Raw genomic sequence first — 19712 nt, 5'->3', positions numbered from 1 at the left:
GCACCCTGGCCTGGTTCATTACGACGAATTTACATTCAAGCATGGCCGCAAAATTCCAGCAATTTTCCCTGTCCGGTGTATCGAATCCTACATCTCTAAGACCGCTTCACTAAGAAACGAGAGTAAAAACTACTTCATGTTTATCAGCTCTACAAGACATCATAAAATCGTCAAAAGCTCAACACTCGTTTGCTAGATCAAATATGGGCTCAAAGAAGCAGGAGTCGATACAGGCATTTTTGTGCTCACTCAACAAGAGGGGTTGCGAACTCAGAGGCGTTTTCAAACGGAGTAAACTAAAATAACTAAAATCTATTCTTGATCAAGGTTAGTGGGCTAAAGAATCACCTTTTGCCAAATTCTATAAAACAGATACTATATGTACAAATAGGGTCTGCCTATGAATCCTTTAGATTTCAGGTATGGAAGAGTATGAAATAGTAATTTTTCTAAACTGGGGGGCAATGCTTCAAAGGTACAGTCAAAGTCTTAATTTTTATTCACGTATTTACTTCAAAGCTATTAAAACAACGTGATATTTTTTGTGGTACTGTAAGTGTTTCATTTTGGATCTTAATCATGCATTTGAGCCCTACATTTTGATTTTAGAAAAAGTTATATAAGCTTCACTTTTTAATAAAGCCGTTATTATTTAAAAAACGACACGAAAAAAAAAAACAAATAACGAAATAACCTTATTGTTCGATAAAAAAAAATAATAAGCAGATTTTCACATTAACGAATTTTTTTTTATTATTTTCTTTAAATATCTTCCTTTTTTGGAGGCCTGGTTTTCAGCTGGGTAACCGTGACCGGATTACTAGCGGAAGGTACTGGCGCGACGTACATAAAGAGGATTTAGTTTTCACTATCGCACCAGTAGCTTCCGGTAGTTTAAACGGGGTTGAGCCCCAGCTAAAAACCAGGCTTTCAAAGACATTTAACGTGTGCCGCGCCAGTACCTTCCGGTATCAATCTGGTTACGGATAACCGGTCGGTCCATCGGGGTCGAGTGCTACCCTGATCACTTGGATTCTGACAAACATGTAAAATTATCTTAGAACAAAAGCGCTAACGCAGGGGGTTGTCGACTCGTAATTTGAGTGTACGAATTTAAAAATAAAAATAAATTTTTAAATAAATTTTGTATTTTTACATATTTTTTCAATTTTTTCATATTTTTGTATTTTTTCATATTTTTTCCGTGTTTTTTCATATTCTTCCATATTCCTTCATATTTTTTCAAATTTTTCATATTTTCCAGGTTTGTTAAATTTTGTGAAACATTTTTAGATCTTTTTTTTTACATGTTTTTCATGCTTTCTTACAAAAAAAAACTTTATTAACCCTTAAATAATTAAAAATGTAGATTTTCTTCAGCAAATGAAGCCTAAAGTTTAATTTACTGTAAAATAAAAGCAAATCAGCTCCGGGACTTGAACTTCAGAACCCTAGATTCTCTATCCCATGTCCTTATTGCCTTAGTACTATAGCTACCACTTTCGATAAATGTAATACTGAATGAAATAATGTTGGGTAACAGAAAATGTTACTCGTTTCGCAAATAAAAAAACAAAACAAAAAACAAAAAAAAAAAAAAAAAACGAATAAAAATTTCGAATATTAAAATTTTGGATTCCTAAACCGTCATTGACAGTTCATCAATAAAAATGATTACGGGTCACCCTGGTTTACTCAAAAAACCAACCCGACCCACCCGACCCGAATTTTTTTTCGAAATTCGATTTTCGAATACGAGATAAGCTTTGATGTAATGTTATTGTTGACCTGCGCCATCTAACACCTGCTACAGTTGGAAGGCATATGTTGGGTCCAGGTAAAAATTGTGTAAAAAAACTAATTGTTTGGCGTAAATCTTATTTTACGATAGGGTTCTTCTATTTTACCTATTTCCGTTAGGATCATAACTGCGCCCGTATAAGAATTTCAATGTATGAAGTAGAACTATTGCGGATGTTAAATTCTAAAATATATTTTATATTTTTCATATTTTTTCGTATTTTTTTGTATTTTTTGTATTTTTTGCCTAAAAATATTGTGGTGTACGAATATTTTTTCGATTTGACAACCCCCCGCGCTAACGCTGACTGTTAAACAACTCCATCTCGTTCAGGGACCTGAACCCTGTCAGGCAAAACATGACGACAACTCCTGGTAGGGTTCAGGTCCCTGGCCTCAATTTGCAGCAAGAGATAGGCAGCTCAATTCAATCCTCTACACAAAACCCCGAGCCGTTATTTTTTTGTTTTGTGTTTGTTGTGTTGTGTTTGTTATTATTTATGTTAATTGTTTATTTTTCTTTCTGTTTCCTTTCCGTAATACAATGCCTTTTAACTTTATAATTTTGTTTTTATTTATTAGAATAACTTTATAATTTTGTTTTTATTTATTAGAATATTACTTAATTAAGCAATGGTATAATTTCATTAAAATTACTGTAATAATTATGAATTTCAATTCATGGGCATTCGGGTAGTGAAACCGGTTTCAAAATCCGAAATCATTACTGTGTACCCTATTTGACTTGTTTTGTGCAATACATTATAGTTTTATTTATTTTCCTTCACTTGCCCACCCTTTTTTTTTCATAGCCGATGATGGGGCTATCCACTTCCGTTAAATTTTGACTTAAATAAGGCCACTGGGTGTCCGCCTTTGAGATTTAGTTGGGCATACGTCAATGGCTGAACCGGGCTGAATGGTGAAGTGGCGCGCTATTGCGCAATTATTCAATTAAAAAAACAGCAACGGGATAGCCTAGTTTGAAAACAAGTACCGGTTAAGTTGATCAATAATAAAATAATCAAATAAAAATAATAAAAGGCCCACGATGGCTAAAATAAGTAAAATAGTTGTAGTGCCAAAACGCTACGGTGGGTTAGGTTAGGTTAGGATCGTACATTTCATCGTTGCCTTTGCCACTAGATGGCACCACACGAATGACTGATTGTACAAGCAGTTTTCACGGCTGACTTCATTGTTCTTAAAATGCTAATAAAACAAATGACAAACGACAGTCGCCTACGATATTTGTAAACAAACAGTCAAACACAAAATAAAAGTTATGAAATGAACACAAACACCAACAGATTTGAAATTCTGCTCAGACACGTAGTTTAATACGGCAAATCGAATAAGAAATAAATGAAAACGAAAAGTTCCCCAGTTTACACGCGATAATTCCCCCCAATTTTGCAGCCAATCACAAACCGGCGGGAACCTCAAAAATTTGAATTTCGACCGAATAAATAAATATATAAAATGAAGAAAAACATCAACAGACTTGAAAATTTGCCCAGACACGTAGTTTAATACGGCGAATCGAATAAAAAAGAAATAAAAACGAAATGTTCCCCAGTTTACACGCGATAATTCCCTCCAATTGACAACCAATCAAAACCCGGCTGGAACCCCTGGGGAAACAATAAACATTTTGGGGTCCATAACCACGGGATAGCCTTCAATCTTTCCCAAGGAAAATCTCTCAGGGAAAATACCTTTTTATAGAAATAGATAGATCTTGATGAGTGCTATCGATATGCTACGACGGAAACATATTCAATAAGCCACTAACAATTTAATAACAAATAGCTAGCATACTGATAAAAATAATTTTGTGTTTCCATATGCTACCCGATTACCCGACCCGATAATGATAATAACGAGTAACGGAAAGACTCTTTGTATTGTAAAAATTGTTCTACTTAGCCGGGGGGTAGGGGAGTCTACCGATGATACAGTCTACACTTTTTTCCAGACATTTAATACCTAGGGCAAAAAAAAAAGTATCTGGACTGACATTACCCAACGGGGGGTTGGGTAATGGGTGGTTTTGGCGCAAAATCATCATAAGGGGGTTATGATGATTTTGCGCCAAAAAAAAAATGCATGCTTTTTTTTGTTTGTATTTTGCAATTAAAAACTATGCCATCTAGCGCTCATAAGTAATTTTTATTTTTTGGGCTACCGGGGGGGTGCCTCTTTTTTGTGGAGGATACTGTACATTCTATTTGGAGTGCCAGAGAATAGTTTAAATACATGGAAAGCGTTTCCACGATTGAAACTTGAATCGTACTTGCTCTGCTTTATGGTTTGTATTTGAACTTTGCTCTCTTGCTTCTGTGGACACCCAACAGCATTAGAAAATCCCTTAAAACATCTCTTAACAATTATGGTACACCTTGTACCTCGGAATACCTTGATTCCTCGGTGGGTAAGGGGAACAGCCTCCCCCCTTCCCACGGTGGTGAGACCAAGTTGATAAGTTAGCTACGGATTTCTTAGATTTTGACAGAGTTAGTTCGACCAAAATCGAGAAGAAGGAAAACAAAAGATTTGAATTCAGTTCGAATAGCGAGAGGCAGCAAAATGGCACATGTCATTCCCAACTAATCTGCGGGAAGGAGGGAGGAAAATAAGGTCCTCTATGGGTAGTTCCAGGGATGTCCACCGGCTAGTCACATTTAAAGTGCATTAAATGTCCACAAATTAGATTCTACCGACGTTCTTCCAACAGACAGGAAGATTTTAAATTGTTTAGTTTTTGATGGTCCAAATTAGTTTTGTTCAAAAAAAGGGGAACTTAACCGAATTAAAATTTTCAACCAAAACGTGTTTAGACTGGCACACAAAAGGGCTAGATTGGGTTTGGGGGTTTAAGACACTCTTAACTTTTTGTAAACTATTTGGCAGATTAAAGTAAATTATTTATTCTGAGAAATAATTTTATACGATTTATTTTGGCTTTTTTTTAAACATCCGATCTACTCGGTAACTTGTGTGAATGATTCGTAATGTAACAAGAACACACCGAAAAATAATAGAATTAAAATAATATGTCTATCCAAGTAAAAAAATGTACTCAGCAGATAATTACATAAGAAAGCTGTTGGGCATCTCTAGCAGCAAACATTCAACTTCGCTAGTAAGAATGAAAAATACCAAAAAACCAACATGAGAAATAACCAATAAATATTTCGTAAGTATTTCACAATATTTAGAAATAGTATAAAAAGATTTTTATTTACTTCAGGATTGTGATGGCTGATTGCAAGAAGGCTAGATGCAGACGCCAGAGACTCGGGTCTGAATTGCGATTCGGAATACTTGTTTTCGCTATAAGTATCTTGTTTATAGCCAGAAGAATCCCATTTGAATGTCCTTAAAATGTCCGACGGAATCTTTCCGGGATTTCTTGTAATATTCCATCGTTAACCGAGGGACATCTAATCCGGAGGTCAGGCAGTTCAACGGATGGACGTAAGATGTCACTCTTATCCTAATTCGATATCCTGTGGATATCCGTGGGACTGACCTGTGCTATGTTGGTTGACTAGCCTGGAGGACGAAAAGAGAGCAATGATTGCACCATTGTATTCCAACGCTACCTTGTTCGACTTTATTTGCATGCTATTTATTTTCATGAAATTTGAGAACACTCCAATGGGGCCGTGGGTGAAATTCGAAGTTTGTTGAAAACACACATCCAATGCAGGTAATCCAATACACACCTCAAATAGATACATTTGCTACGATCGACGCAGTAGTTGTTCTGACTTAACGATGACATAACGATTAGCCACCGAATGTATACAGAGATAGCCTATACATCTCTTAGTTCCAATTTGGCGATTTGTAAAAAAGTACTTTGCGACTCAAGCGCTTGCAAGTCATGAATTCTAGGGTCATTCCATATGAAATCAACCAATGACAGTGACGGTCATCTCGCCGATTTTCAATTTTTTCATGTTTTATTGTTGATATATACTGTACTAGTTAGTATCCAAAAATTTTTTGAAAATAAATCACCCGTTCCCGTGTTACAGGCTTTCAAAGTTTTTAGCGCGCTTAAATTAGGTATAGTTTAATAATCATTTTTACCGTGGGAATTACTGCGATATTAAGAATTTTTTTTTATTAAATAAACTAAGTCAATCACAAACTTAATTTACATGTATAGTTTGGGGGATGTGATGCTGTTTTAGATAGCAAGCACGCTTAATTTATGTATGATATATTTCGTGATTTCAAAATCACGTTATCGGGTGTTATCACTACATATTTTTTTTTTTTTTACATATTAATGTAGAATAGGGTTAGAAATACTATCCCAGTAATTTTTATCGCCATCCAAGCTCCGTATCACTACTATTTTTTCAATCAAAGTCGTAAAAAATCAAAATTTTCACAAAATTGACCTTTTTTAAAAATTATTTGTGGAAAACCTTGTTCCGCGATCCCTTTCATTTTTTAATCATAAACGGAATGATATCTTATCTATAACATATTAAAAAAATGAAAGATGTATTATTTCTAGTATTCATTTTATTTCAATTTCATGCAACCCTGTTTTTTTGTTTATCTAAATTACGTAAAAGGGCTGCTTGTGTCATTATTTCTCAGTTTCTAAGTAAATAATGGCTTCCAATAGCTGTACAGTTGGGTTTTTAGTTGGAAAAAGTGTGTGTGTTTTTCAAAAGAATGAGAATGGGGAACTGTATGAAAAAAATTTATCCCTTCTATCCCCAGACGTCATTGAAATTTTGACATTGAGAGCAAAACTACACCATGGCCAACTATCAAGTGACTCTACCATATGCAAATATCACGAGGATTATTATTTAGTGGACTTTAAGTTGCATGAGGGTCATGGAAAGAACTGTTGCGATCCTTATAAATGCCATCCATCAAAAATAAGAAAGGGTAATTTAAATTTCTTAAATGGCATAAATGTACAGTGATAAACGTTTTTTTATTGGTTTAGGCTCACGCACTATAACCTTAAGTCAATCCAGAAAACTAAGTAAGACCATTAAACTTATTCCTGGATTGCTGTTATGTGTTGGGTGCAATATATTTGTCCAGGGGAAAATTGATGAACAGAAATCAAACTGTTGCGACCCTTTTAATAAGCATCCAATTCCTTGTATTGGTAAGCTAATTAGTTTCATGGATAAAGAGAAATATCTAGTATTAATTGAAATTATTCATGTGTGCACAGGAAATAATTCTATTACTAAAGGGCAATCGGAAAAGCCATGTTTAGCCCATCTAAGCCTCGTTATTGACAATAAGCTCTGCAACCTTTGTTACCATGAAATAAAAAGCATAGTTAATGCAGTGGATGTTCAAGATCTAGATTTTTCTCCACTTAGCGAAGTTACGAGCCCTGATTCCAGTCCACTTTCAAGCCAAGACATGCTAGTCGATGTCTCAGCGTAAATCAAAGTATGTAAATCAAAGTGAAATAGATGTAAACTCAGAAAAATTACTTTCAAGATTTGAGAAATCTGTTACGATTAAGGGAACGCATAAACTACATTGTTTCATACCTCTAAGTAATGGAATCATAGAAGTTTCAAGAACCTCTTGTCCAGGGAGCTGCGGTAAAACGCAATTTATGACGAATTAAAAAAATAACCTGGTTTAAGATAACGTACCAGAATTTAAATTTGTAAGCATATAAATCGACGACTAAAAGACTCATTTATTGTTCTAATGGCTCAACATCATACAAAGGTTCGCCATTAACGATCATTATGTTAACGGCACGAATTTATATTAACGGCACGAAAAAAAGAAGGATGCAAAGTTAAAACATGCAGAAATACATCTTTCATACAGTAAAATTGTTTTACTCTTTTGTTTGCTGTTTCGTGTCTAGCTAGGATTTTTTTTTTCAGCGGATCTCCATTAGGATTTACAAAGTAATTGTTATCTCGGTAGCCCTTGTCAGCTAAAGCCTTTTCGTCAATGTCAAGATGATCGATGAAAGCATCACGAGCTAATCTCAAGTCGGGCCATTCGCCGCATGGGTATCCGCCGTGGGCCCAAACAATATTCCCCGTTGCGATGCAAAGTCCAATTTCATAGCGAACGCCAGGTCCGCTGAATTTATGCGAAAACAATTTTGGGTCGAATTCAGTGGGCTCCAAAATTTGACAATCAGTGCCATCAAGAGAGACAGACGTAGTGGTGCCTTCAGGTGCGTTTTCGAGACTTTCTCCCAATCAAGCTAATATTTTGAAGTAAAAGTAAATGTACATATTGGAATGAGCAAGATTTCAAAAAAATAATTTGATTTACCACTGGAAGATTGGCTATAAGACGAACATAAATTGAAGACCATTTTCGAAAAGTCTTTTCACTTGCTCCAACGAGGACAGCATTAACACTCTCGATGTTGTACTGCTTTAACAATAAAAATCCCCATAAGAGATGATTTGGTGTTGAATTAGGCGGGCGTTGAGTTGACAAAATATCCCAAACGATTGCATACACTTGCGGGGATGTCCCGAAAAAAGAACGAAATAAACGATAACCCATACTAATGCTTCCCCGTAAGTTATGACAAGTTATTTTATGGCCAAGATTCCAAAAAATTTCACTCAATGTCATTATTGCAAGTAAACACAAAAAAGGATACACTGAGCAAATGACACACTGAAACGTCGTCTGCTGATCTGTTGCCAGACTTGTAAAAATAAAATTTTTGTTTACATTTCAAAATTCAATTTTGCTAAAACTATAAACAATTCAGTCTTAATTCATGCATAAGTGTGTGTTTCAAGAATAGACTTGCACCTATTAGTAACAAGAGAAAATAGTTTTGATTTTTTTTTGTTAACTTTCGAAAAAAATGTTAACATTTTTCTTGAAACCGAAAACTTTGGGACGCGTAAGTTTGGTTAATACATGTGATCATGGCATAATTTCAGCATAACTTTATTGTCCTGCCCAACTTATGCCAGAGAGCCTAAACTTATGCCTTAAAGTTATCTGAAAACAAAAATATCGCTCTTTGAAAAATGCCGAAACCATGCCGAAACCTGAGTTTCGGTTATGCTGAAATTATGCCATGATCACACGTATTAACCAAACTTAGGCGTCCCAAAGTTTTCGGTTTTTCGGTTTTGGTTTTTCGGACAACCTGAATTGGATGTTTTGGGCATTTATATTATTGTAGCAGGTAACAACAGTTTTTTCTGCCACATGGAAGCAAGTCGTATTAATTCCGAGTTGCGAGGCTGAAGGGGTAAGATGTTATATTCTTCCATCAGAATTATTCTGTTGGCTTCTTTGTTTGGTCCTTGGGCAGTAATGTTGGCGTTTGACATGGCGAAAGCTTCATCTTGTCCTTCCCAGATCGAAGACTTGTTTTGTTGCATAGATTGAGCTGCCAATTGCTGACTATCTTTACCTCTCTCCTCTGAACTGAAAACGATGTGGTTTCTTGTTCTTTTCTCGGCCTCACTGGAAACCACACTACTGAAATAGAGATCCAGTTTCTTAAATCTGTATATTAAGTTAATATGTTAATAAGTGAAATTTAAATAACGAGGCAATAGAAGTTAGCTTTCGTACCTGGGATCCAGATATGTGGCAATTAAGTGAGGAGTTGAATGCGTGCACGTTTTCTGACTATCTTCAAACCTTTCTTTAAGCCCCGTAATTAGAAATGTTAGAAGTTGTTTTAGGCAGTCAACGTAGATGTTTTTGTTGATATTATTCAGCCATTTTGTTATCAAAACAATCGATGGAATAACTTTGGAAATACTCGGGTAATTTTGTGAAGATAGATCCTTCGTTAATTCGTAAAACGGTCATGATTCGTCAACGAGTGAAATTCGTCAACTATCTTGATGAAAAAATTTCCGTTTTATCGGCTAGACCGAGTTATGCGTTACAGCGAAAAAACATTTTCATTATGATAGTATATCTTTCCATATTAATATTTTAATATTTTTTTTACGGCAATCGAAAGCTCTTAGTGAGAGCTATCGATTGCCATAAAATTCATAATGATGGCACTTTTCGTTTGGATAAAATAAATTATTATTCAATTTTGCCAACTTTGGGGGAGGAGGGGGGATGACGTAGATACACACCCTACTTTTCGTACACCGTTCGGATAATTTTCTTCACTTAAACTAATATACAATGTACTTTTCGTGATCCTCTTATCACGAGGGACAAGGCGATACTTAAAAAAACGTCATTAAACATAGTTTTAGATTAGGAATCAGCAAATATGTATGAACCAATCGTGAAAGAGCACGACGGCGGCCATCATTTTTTGGCGCCAGTTCAAATTTCGTCTTTTTCCATTGAAAACTAAACGTAAAACACTTAACTATTATTGATTATTAATAATCCCTAATTCAATATTAAATAAATAACACTAAACGGCAGTATTTCAGTAATTATCAGTTCAGTCTTTCAGTTCTTCAAATTTCTTGTTGCTAATCATGCAAAACTTAAATATTAATTAATACACGTAAAACTGTTGTACTGCAAATCTGTTTTATTGCCTTAAGCTCTTCCGATAAAAGCATTTTAATCCAAAAGAAAACCAACTGTTGGAGAAAACAACAATTCAATCAATATTAATTAAGTGGTTTTAAGTGGTTAATGAAAATTAAGAATTAGTCACGTGTATAAATAAGGTAAACAATCCGTAAACGGAAACCAATCCTGTAAACATTGTAATACTTGCAATACAAATTTTACACTGAAAATTGAAATACAATCCGTGAACGGAAATTCAACATTCAAACTCTGAAAAAAGGAAACATGATTTTTTACTTCCGTGAATGGATTCAAATCTGAGCGCCTTCGAACTATAATACTCACATGTACGGAGGAAAGGTGGCGCGATTACTTGCCCATCAGTGAAGGGAAACGAATCCGTTGGTCACCACTCGCGGCATCCGTTTTAATGGAATAACGTACTTGGATCTGAATCCGTTCACGGGTGAAGACCGTGTTGTTCCAACAGCCTCATCTATCTTTCCACCTCCTGAAAAAGAAATTGACATTTGGTCTGATTGATTTATATAGTATGGAATCTTTTAGAGAAACCATTAGAAAACTATATCAATATAAAATAAATACTTTTCAGAGGGAGAAAAGCCACTTTATTTCTTGGATCGATAAGGGGAGGGGAAGCATTATGACTATCAACGTAGGACTCTTACAGGTAACAACGAGAAAGATCAAGAAAGAGTTTGTTGACGTGTTCCTATAATAAGTGAAGAAAAGACCTATTACTTTGAAAGGTCGCATTGAACTTGTTAAATTTGTCCAAAACAATTACGAGAACCTTGAGATAATATTTCGTGAATGAGTCCTTTATAAAGTTCGGTATCTTGGTGTTGCTTTCGTGACGGCGTCAGTGAAGAAGAAAAGGAGTGGAATTTACTGGGCGATAAATCTAACTGCACATGGCTGTAACGTAAGCCAACGAGTAAGTCCGGGTTTCAGAAAGGATTTCCACCTTACAAAACTCTTGAAATTCGACCAAAGTATCCTTTTGTTTGTAAGACTTTAAATGGGTAAGCAGCTCTCGAACAAACTCTTTGATGATTGTTGGAAGCATAGCGAAGGTTTTTAAAGAACACAAATGAGGGCTGTGGTAAAAATACCTCGCGAGATGAGGAACGTCTTTTTTTATCTTGGAAAGACAGTTTGTGTTCTCCGAATATAGTGTTGCAGGTGTCGATGGAGAACCCTACCAGATGTCTTTTGGGGATATTTAATTTTTCCAACATGTCTAGCAAGGCAGTTGTAAGTACCTCGGCTGTGGTATATTTGCAACTTGCCATTTCCAATAGTTCCGAGATCATTTTGCCGTCTCATAATAAGATCACCAATGCCATCTTCTCTTTCAATGAGATTTCTGTAACAAATAATGTTTCAGTTATTTTGTGGGTAATTAATTTTGCATTCATCAATTCGTCAGCCGTTGACGTCTCGTCAATCCTACTAAGGTTGAAAAAGTGGGTTCGGACCTTTTCTGCGAATCGCTTGAGTGTTGCCGGATCTTGCTTGATCTCTAACTGGCCCATTGCTTGAAGATGAGCGGCCCGCAAGACGTCTCGCCTACCACAAGTTTGCTTCAAACGTGTAAGAGCTTCCATGTAAGCTGGTTCCCCGCCACCCAAACCGTAGATCACATCCAGGCAATTACCCCGCAGGTACCGTTTCAACAGTGCCAACCTCTCACCGGGCGAATTCACTGTGGCGTGCACTAGTGCACGGAATACGTCTATCCATGAGAACCATTCAAGGGATTTCCCATGGAAAAGGTCTAAATCTACTGATAACGTCGAGCGAAACTTTCGTTGACCAGCGTTCGGTGATTATGTAACGGAACAGTACAGGTCTATCCAGTAGTCGGATGACTATAGAATATTTACTCCAGGCTGCTCGAACATTCTTCGAGGTCGGAAGAGCCAGTCTGCGACGTTTTGGGCCGCGATCGGGTTGTAGTAGTGGGCGGAGCTGAAAGGTTTTTGGTCATCAATGCTTAATTGTTGCAGATCTCTTTCTGCATTTTCCGCCGCAATACATGCGGCGTCTGCTTGAATTCGGACTTCATCGACTCTCTGATGAGCAATTGCGAGTTCTGCTGCTCTCACAACCTCAGGTTGATCGACGACAGATGGTGGGGCTAATGGTTAAATGGGGTGCCCCCCGAGTACCCGAATTTCTGAAGGCGAATCGTTGGCTCTTCATTCCAAATGTTCTCGGGCTGATTCCCGAGCTTCACCTATTTGCTGAACGTAACGTAGGTCGATCGCGTCTTGTCTCTAATTCTCCATCTGATCGGCCACCGCGTTCAGCAGCTCTGAGTTTAGACGAGTCACCGTGGAGGACAGCATTCCTAGGTGGTCGATCAGTCAAATGATGGTGCCTCGTGATCCGTGCGAAGATCACCGAATTATTTGGACGACAGGTTGTAGTTTCTTGCGTACGTGTCGCTTTCCACTGTCTCTTCCACTTTTTGATGTTGATCTCTATCGATTTTAAGTTGCAGCTTCCAACTCTTACGATTAAGCCTTCCACGAACGATCCTGCTACCTCTGCCATGCTGATAGCCAGGGGCGTCTTTGTCGAATGGCTTGTCTGGGAGATAAACTGAGAAACTGGTGGAGTAGAGCCTGCTGGTGAATTACTACTTGAACAATTGCCAGATATCTAGCTTCCTCCGTTATGTGTAATTTCAGTCTGCTAGCTGCAGTCTGCAGTCTGCTCATTGACTGATTGTCATGGATATTTGTTCGAAAAATCGCCCACCAATTCCTCTATTTTTTTAAAATCATCATCGAATTTTGTGATTTCTATTCTGGGCAGCAGATGCGCAATACTCATGAGGATTGTAGTAGTTTTCAATGTCAGTGTATTAATTGATGGAGCAATGTTCGTCTTTGGACTAGTATAATTAACAGGTTGCCGAATACTTCTAACAGTTCTGTCCAGTTTGGACAGTTTTCGTTTCCTGTCGTTGTGGGCAATTTAGATAAATTTGCCCTGGTTAGTTTCAGAAGAAGCAGATTTCCCTTCCATCGGAGGAAGAAATTAGACCCCTCTCTTCTGGCCACTCGCTCGCTCTAAAATTTCAACTTCAACATGTGGCTACTTTCGTTTCAGCTAAAACATATTGGCCTACTAACGTGTGTCCATGTGGTGCGTTTTTTTTCGGTCCTTGACCCATTGTTCTTCTCATCACTCACATCAATTATCCAAACATTTTATCCATTCTTTCCATCCGGTCGTCACCCAACGACCCCACCGCTGTCAAAGTCAGACCGACGTCTTTTTTCCTACTATTCCCAGGCCCCATTCGTCCTTTCGTAATCTCGACGCCATCTCCTGATAGCATTTTACCTCTTATAAAAATTCGTCGCACTTCCCTGGTTTGAGGTTTCAAAGTTTCTCGAACACACTAGGCTTCAGCCCACGCCACAGAATATGGTTTGACCGCCTCTTCCATATTGGGGTCTACCCGACCACAAAGATCCAGTACATCGTAGTAATACTCCAACGTGTGCTCCTCCATTCCCAGCTACCTGTCCCGAAATTTAAACTCATAAAACTGAACTTGGTTTACCGGCATAAACTGAGCAAGAATTTGGGCCCTGACTCTTGGAACCACTGGTAGTAGGCTGGATCGAAATTTTTTTTTTTTGAAATTCAAAAAATCAGCCAAGCTATTTTATTTATCTATGTTTTAATATGTTATGTTCAAAATTTGGGGAAAATTGAACCATTGGTGTGTCCCCGCCGCTTGTTTATGTCTTGAAAAAAGGCGGAAAATTTGGTACCTGTCACAGGTTTTTTGAATAAAATCTGTACCTTACCAGCTATTTTTTTTTAAATTAGATGTGTTATTGACAGAATGATAAGCTTAAAGAAAATGTTTTCAGATTTTTAAAATTATTACTAGTTACTGAGAAAATTTAATAAAACTATAAAAATGGAGTGGTTTTTCTTTTCTTATGAGAAATTCCACTGTGGCGCTGCTAGTCTTAAGCAAGAATTCAATTTTCTCAATGACTGTAAAAGTAAATGGCATCAAGCTATATACAATTTTAAAGCCAAAATGATGAGCTATATGCTAGTTACTTTTGAAATTCAAATATAATTTGTTTAACACACAAATTATTCCTTGAAAAAAAAAAAACCATTTTCGCCACCACATAGCCGCGGGAAATTTGAATTTTTTGTCCAAGAAACAAAAGATATGCTGTAACATTTTCAAATTTCGTTTCATTTTAACACAGTACAAAAATGTGTTTGACATTCTCAGTTGACCTTGCTTATTGCTCATCTTAAGGCTCAAGGACGTTTGAGAAATCACACCAAACGGAAATCCCTCCCCTCCAACATAATTTTCCCTGCGTTTATTGTGTGATTCATCACCCCAGCCTCATTCAGTCCATCATTAAGACCACGCGGCCAGTGTTAACGTGTAAGTTATTGACTCTTTGTTGTGTGATCTAATCATTAACGAAATGGGAAAGACTCGGAGTAAAACTGTTGACGTCGTAGTTGGGCAGCCAGCAGGTTTGCCTAACAGACAGCTACCAACTAAACTTGACGTTTTAAAAGCGTATTTATTCAAACTTAACTTGTCAGCTTGTGATGATAAAGAAGTGAAATGCGAAATCTATTCTGATCTTGTCGATGAGATTGAAAATATTTGGAAAATGGCTTCATTGCCACCGACGAGTAAAGATCTTATTTTGAAAAACGTGCAATATTTAGTTCAAAAGTACTCCTCGTTTTCTCATTCGTTAAATAGTAAGCGTGATAATAAAGGGAAAATTGACTTGTTTCTCAGTGAATTGAGTTATCTATTTGATGTGTGTTCTTGCCCCTGCTTTAAATCAAAATTTGGGAAACTAGTCGATTGGAACAATGTGAAATCTACCGACTGCTTTTGTGTCTCTCTTGGTAGCAAAATTCCTGAGACAGAATGGAACTTTTATGTCAATCAGCAATTAAATCGCCAATTATTTATTTCAAACAGTGTTGACAAAACCGCATCAGAGCAATTACGAAAAAGGAAACTTAAAATAGACAACCAGAAAGAACGTGAAAAAAGGAAACGTGAATATTCTTCAGAAGTGGCTCGTCCAGAATCCGCGCAAGATAATGTACCTATTGAACTGTCTAAATTAAGACAACTCCGTCAAGACAGTCATGGTGAATTTCCATGTGACTCTTTCAGTTTACATGTTGAAGATGGGCACGAACTAGACGAAGACTATAAAAGTGAAGTCATTCAGAACAGAACTGAGTACCCAAACGTTATTGCAGCTGCGAGGAGGTTCGGAATTTCCAATCGTGCAGTCTGTGTTTTAGGGAACGCAATGTTAAAAGATCTTGGTAGGCCTATATTAATATCTATAAATTCATTTTTTTAAAATTGATTTTATTGTTGATTCTAGGTGTTTCGAATGACTGGAATCGGTTGTGTCACAGTAAGGTTCAGCGCATGTTCGAGAAATACGGGAGTAAGTTGGCTGCTGAAATTGATGAAACTCGAAAGGAAGTGATTTGTTTGATGTTCGACTGAAGAAAAGATCAGACTTTAACCAAGACTATTCTATCTAATCGCGGGGGCATCGAAATAAGAGAAGTAGTTACTCAAGATCATTACGTTGTTGTAGAAGAACCAAGGAGTGTTTATCGAAATCATTTTGAACCAGCTAGTGGAAAAGCTTTGGACATAGCCAAAGAAATAGTCAAGTTTTTAACAACAATAGACTCGGAACAATCACTTTGTGTCATTGGTGCAGACGGAACAGCGGTAAATACTGGATGTAACAACGGTGTGATTAGAAAGGTAGAAGAAACCCTTGGCCGACCACTTCAAGGGGCTATTTGCCAGTTGCACCTAAACGAACTGCCATTCAGGCATTTATTTGAACATATTGATGGCAAAACAAGCGGTCCATTTTCATACAAAGGCCCAATTGGCCAGGCAATTATGGAAAAGGACGAAGAGCTCCGAATGAAACCAATCGTCAAGTTTCAGAGAATAAAAGGAAGGTTGAACCAACTTCCTACAGAAGTAATCGACAATTTCAGCAGTGACCAGAAATATTTCTATGAAATGTGCAAAGCAGTTCGTCAAGGCTCAGTCCCAATTAGCTTAAGTGCTCGGAACCCTGGTAAGCTTTGCGAGGCAAGGTGGCTCACAAAAGCTAACCGTATACTGAGATTGTACGTCAGCACTGTCAATCCTAGTGACAGCCTGAATAGGTAAAGAGCAGTCGAATATTACATAAAAAATTTCATAAACCTTATCTTTGGCTTCTTTTAATTCCTATTAGGCCAGCTAGAATTATTATGTACGTTTACGCTCCGTCTTGGTTTTTCATCAAGTCTCATCCCCGTCTTGTTGACGCTGCCAAAAATTTCTTCCAGCTCATCAAACTTTCTGCAGTGTTAAGACAAGACGAGAAGAGGGTTTTCCAAAGAATAATGCAGGTTAATTGTTTTTCTGCCCACCCTGAAAGTATTTTGATTGCCATGCTCACTGACGATGATCCATCTGTTCGTAAGAGAGCGGTTCTGAAAATTCTTAAAATAAGAAAAAAGAAAATTTCTGATTCAGTTCGGAAGTTTGTTCTACCAAAAATCAAATTTAACGCAACATCTTACATCGACATTATCGACTGGAAAGTGGAATCCTTTACTGAACCCCCTTTGACAATGTCGTTTACCAGAAATCAATTGTTGAAATCGGTGAAATCTGGTGAGATTCTTATATTTCCTGATATTCCTAACAATACCCAAGGCGTTGAACGGATGATTAAATTGGTTACAGACGCGTCAAAAACGGTACATGATCATGATAAACGCCACTTTCACATTTTGCAAACTCTAAAATCAAGAGCATCTCTCACTCCTGCCATTTGTAACACTGAGCCAGTGAAAATAAACGAAATTTAAAACATTTCTCAAAAAATTCATTCTGATTCGATGGGTGGCTCTCACTACCGATGGATGGACTTGCCGCAATAATCGCCACTATATTACTGTGACCGTTCACTATATTAATTCGGAGATGAAAATGATATCCCGAGTTTTGACTACTGAACACATGGAAGAGTCCTGTACAAGCGAAAACTTAGCCTACAAGTTGAAAGAAATAGCAGATACTTGGAATATTTTCAATAAAGGTAACCATAAGGATAACCTAACTTATACATTCGCCACATTTTTCAAGTTTTCCTGATTTTTTACAGTTGTTGCTGTCGTAACTGACAACGCTTTTAATGTCGTTGGTGCCAAAAAAAGACTTGCAAGCTCACCGAATTGTGCTGGCTGGCGACACGTTCATTGCTTCGCGCACACGCTCAGCTTGATTGTAAAAGGAGCAATTGAAAAAAACTCCTGAATTCTCGGCCATTCTCTTACGTGCGAGAGCAATAGTGACATTTTTCCATCAAAGCCATAAAGCAACTGCTAAACTGGCATCTTTATGTAAAGACCGAAATATTAAGGTCTTAACACAAGACGTGGCGACGAGATGGAATTCTAGCCTCATAATGATTCGGTCGTTAATTGATCTTAGAGAATTCGTTCAAGATGCGTTGCGCTCCCCCGTCATTGATCGACGTGATTTATATTTGGATGACTTTGAATGGGAAATAATAGCCAACGCGGTTGAAATATTAAAGCCGTTTGACGAATTAACGAAGGATCTATCTTCATAAAATTACCCGAGTATTTCCAAAGTTATTCCATCGATTGTTTTGATAACAAAATGGCTGAATAATATCAACAAAAACATCTACGTTGACTGCCTTAAACAACTTCTAACATTTCTAATTACGGCGCTTTAAAAAAGGTTTGAAGATAGTCAGAAAACGTGCACGCATTCAAATCCTCACTTAATTGCCACATATCTGGATCCCAGGTACGAAAGCTAACTTCTATTGCCTCGTTATTTAAATTTAACATATTAACTTACTATACAGATTTAAGAAACTGGATCTCTATTTCAGTAGTGTGGTTTCCAGTGAGGCCGAGAAAAGAACAAGAAACCACATCGTTTTCAGTTCAGAGGAGAGAGGTAAAGATAGTCAGCAATTGGCAGCTCAATCTATGCAACACAACCAGTTTTCGATCTGGGAAGGACACGATGAAGCTTTCGCCATGTCAAACGCCAACATTACTGCCCAAGGACCAAACAAAGAAGCCAACAGAATAATTCTGAGGGAAGAATATAACATCTTACCCCTTCAGCCTCGCAACTCGGATCCTTTGCTGTTTAAAAAAAATAAAAGAGACGAAGGTCAGTTTTGGCCATTGATAAAAGTGGTCACTAAGTTTCAATGCATACCGGCTATATCAGTTCCATGTGAACAACTTTTTTCTTCTGCTGGGGAACTAATTTCTGAGGAAAGAAACAGACTCTCTCCTGACAATGTAAACATGTTGCTGTTTCTGAACAAAAATGCATAGGAATATTAATACGACTTGCTTCCATGTGGCAGAAAAAACTGTTGTTACCTGCTACAATGATATAAATGCCCAAAACATCCAATTCAGGTTGTCTAAATCATTTCTCCTTCGAAACCTGGCCAAGAAATCAAAATTGGGTAAAGAATGAATGAATATTAAGAAACTCAGGCTTTAATCAATCAACATTGAGTCGATTACCTAGTTGTATATTTTAATTTGCATGTCTCATTTCATAACAACAATGAATAGATTAACACTGATTTCTTCGATCTAAAACTGACTTGGGCGTTGACAACCAACACACCTGAAAGTTAACGCAGAATCTTTTCCCATGTCTACTACTGACGTCATTAATCTGGAAAAAGAAATACTCATATCAACATCGCATAGTTGGCAATTCTTGTAAAAATATTATCTTGGTTATATTCATGGGTATTTCATTAACAGCCTTGAAAATTATTGGCCTAACTTTCAGACAGAACATGGACACATATCTTTAAACGCCAAATAAATTTAAAATATTTTTCTGCAATTGTAATATGACTGAATTTAAGCAGAAATCACGGAAGATTTCGGTTATTCTATTACTCACCCCAAATACGTACACCTATAAGCAAAAGACATCACAGGAAAAGTCAACAAACATGATAATTAGCAGACGTGATCGTTTGCAATGCATTTGTTTACAAAAATTTTAGATATTAGATTCAATATTCATTTATCGATTAATATCTACTAAAAATATCGATAGTCAGTATCTTACCAATGTTAGATTATCGCCGACACTACAATGTGTTTAGAATTCTACTTTTAGTTAAACCAAAGAAGTCTCGTAAACTGTGTCCTCAATTCCTGCTGTCCCTTTTTTTATTAATTTGTTAAAAGTCTGTTTCACCAGATCAACATTACTTAACTAAATTAACTTAACT

The 19712-nt window shown here is 37.0% G+C and overlaps 1 long non-coding RNA gene and 1 pseudogene across 1 annotated transcript; both read right to left on the bottom strand.

The window, feature by feature from the left end:
• Positions 1–7487: 7487 nt before the first annotated feature.
• LOC116916323 lies at positions 7488–8454 on the bottom strand (annotated as a pseudogene).
• A 9839-nt stretch (positions 8455–18293) lies between these two features.
• Positions 18294–19134, bottom strand: LOC116915496. The gene is made up of 4 exons (XR_004390050.2): positions 18982–19134; positions 18832–18898; positions 18662–18765; positions 18294–18585 (listed from the first exon to the last, which is right to left on the bottom strand). It is a non-coding gene; the product is annotated as an uncharacterized LOC116915496 (long non-coding RNA).
• Between the last annotated feature and the right edge of the window lie 578 nt (positions 19135–19712).

The sequence above is a fragment of the Daphnia magna genome, linkage group LG8, assembly GCF_020631705.1.
Source record: "Daphnia magna isolate NIES linkage group LG8, ASM2063170v1.1, whole genome shotgun sequence".
NCBI lineage: Eukaryota > Metazoa > Arthropoda > Branchiopoda > Diplostraca > Daphniidae > Daphnia > Daphnia magna.
The sequence above is the reverse complement of the archived record's forward strand: the minus strand, read 5'-3'. Positions and strand labels throughout refer to the sequence as shown.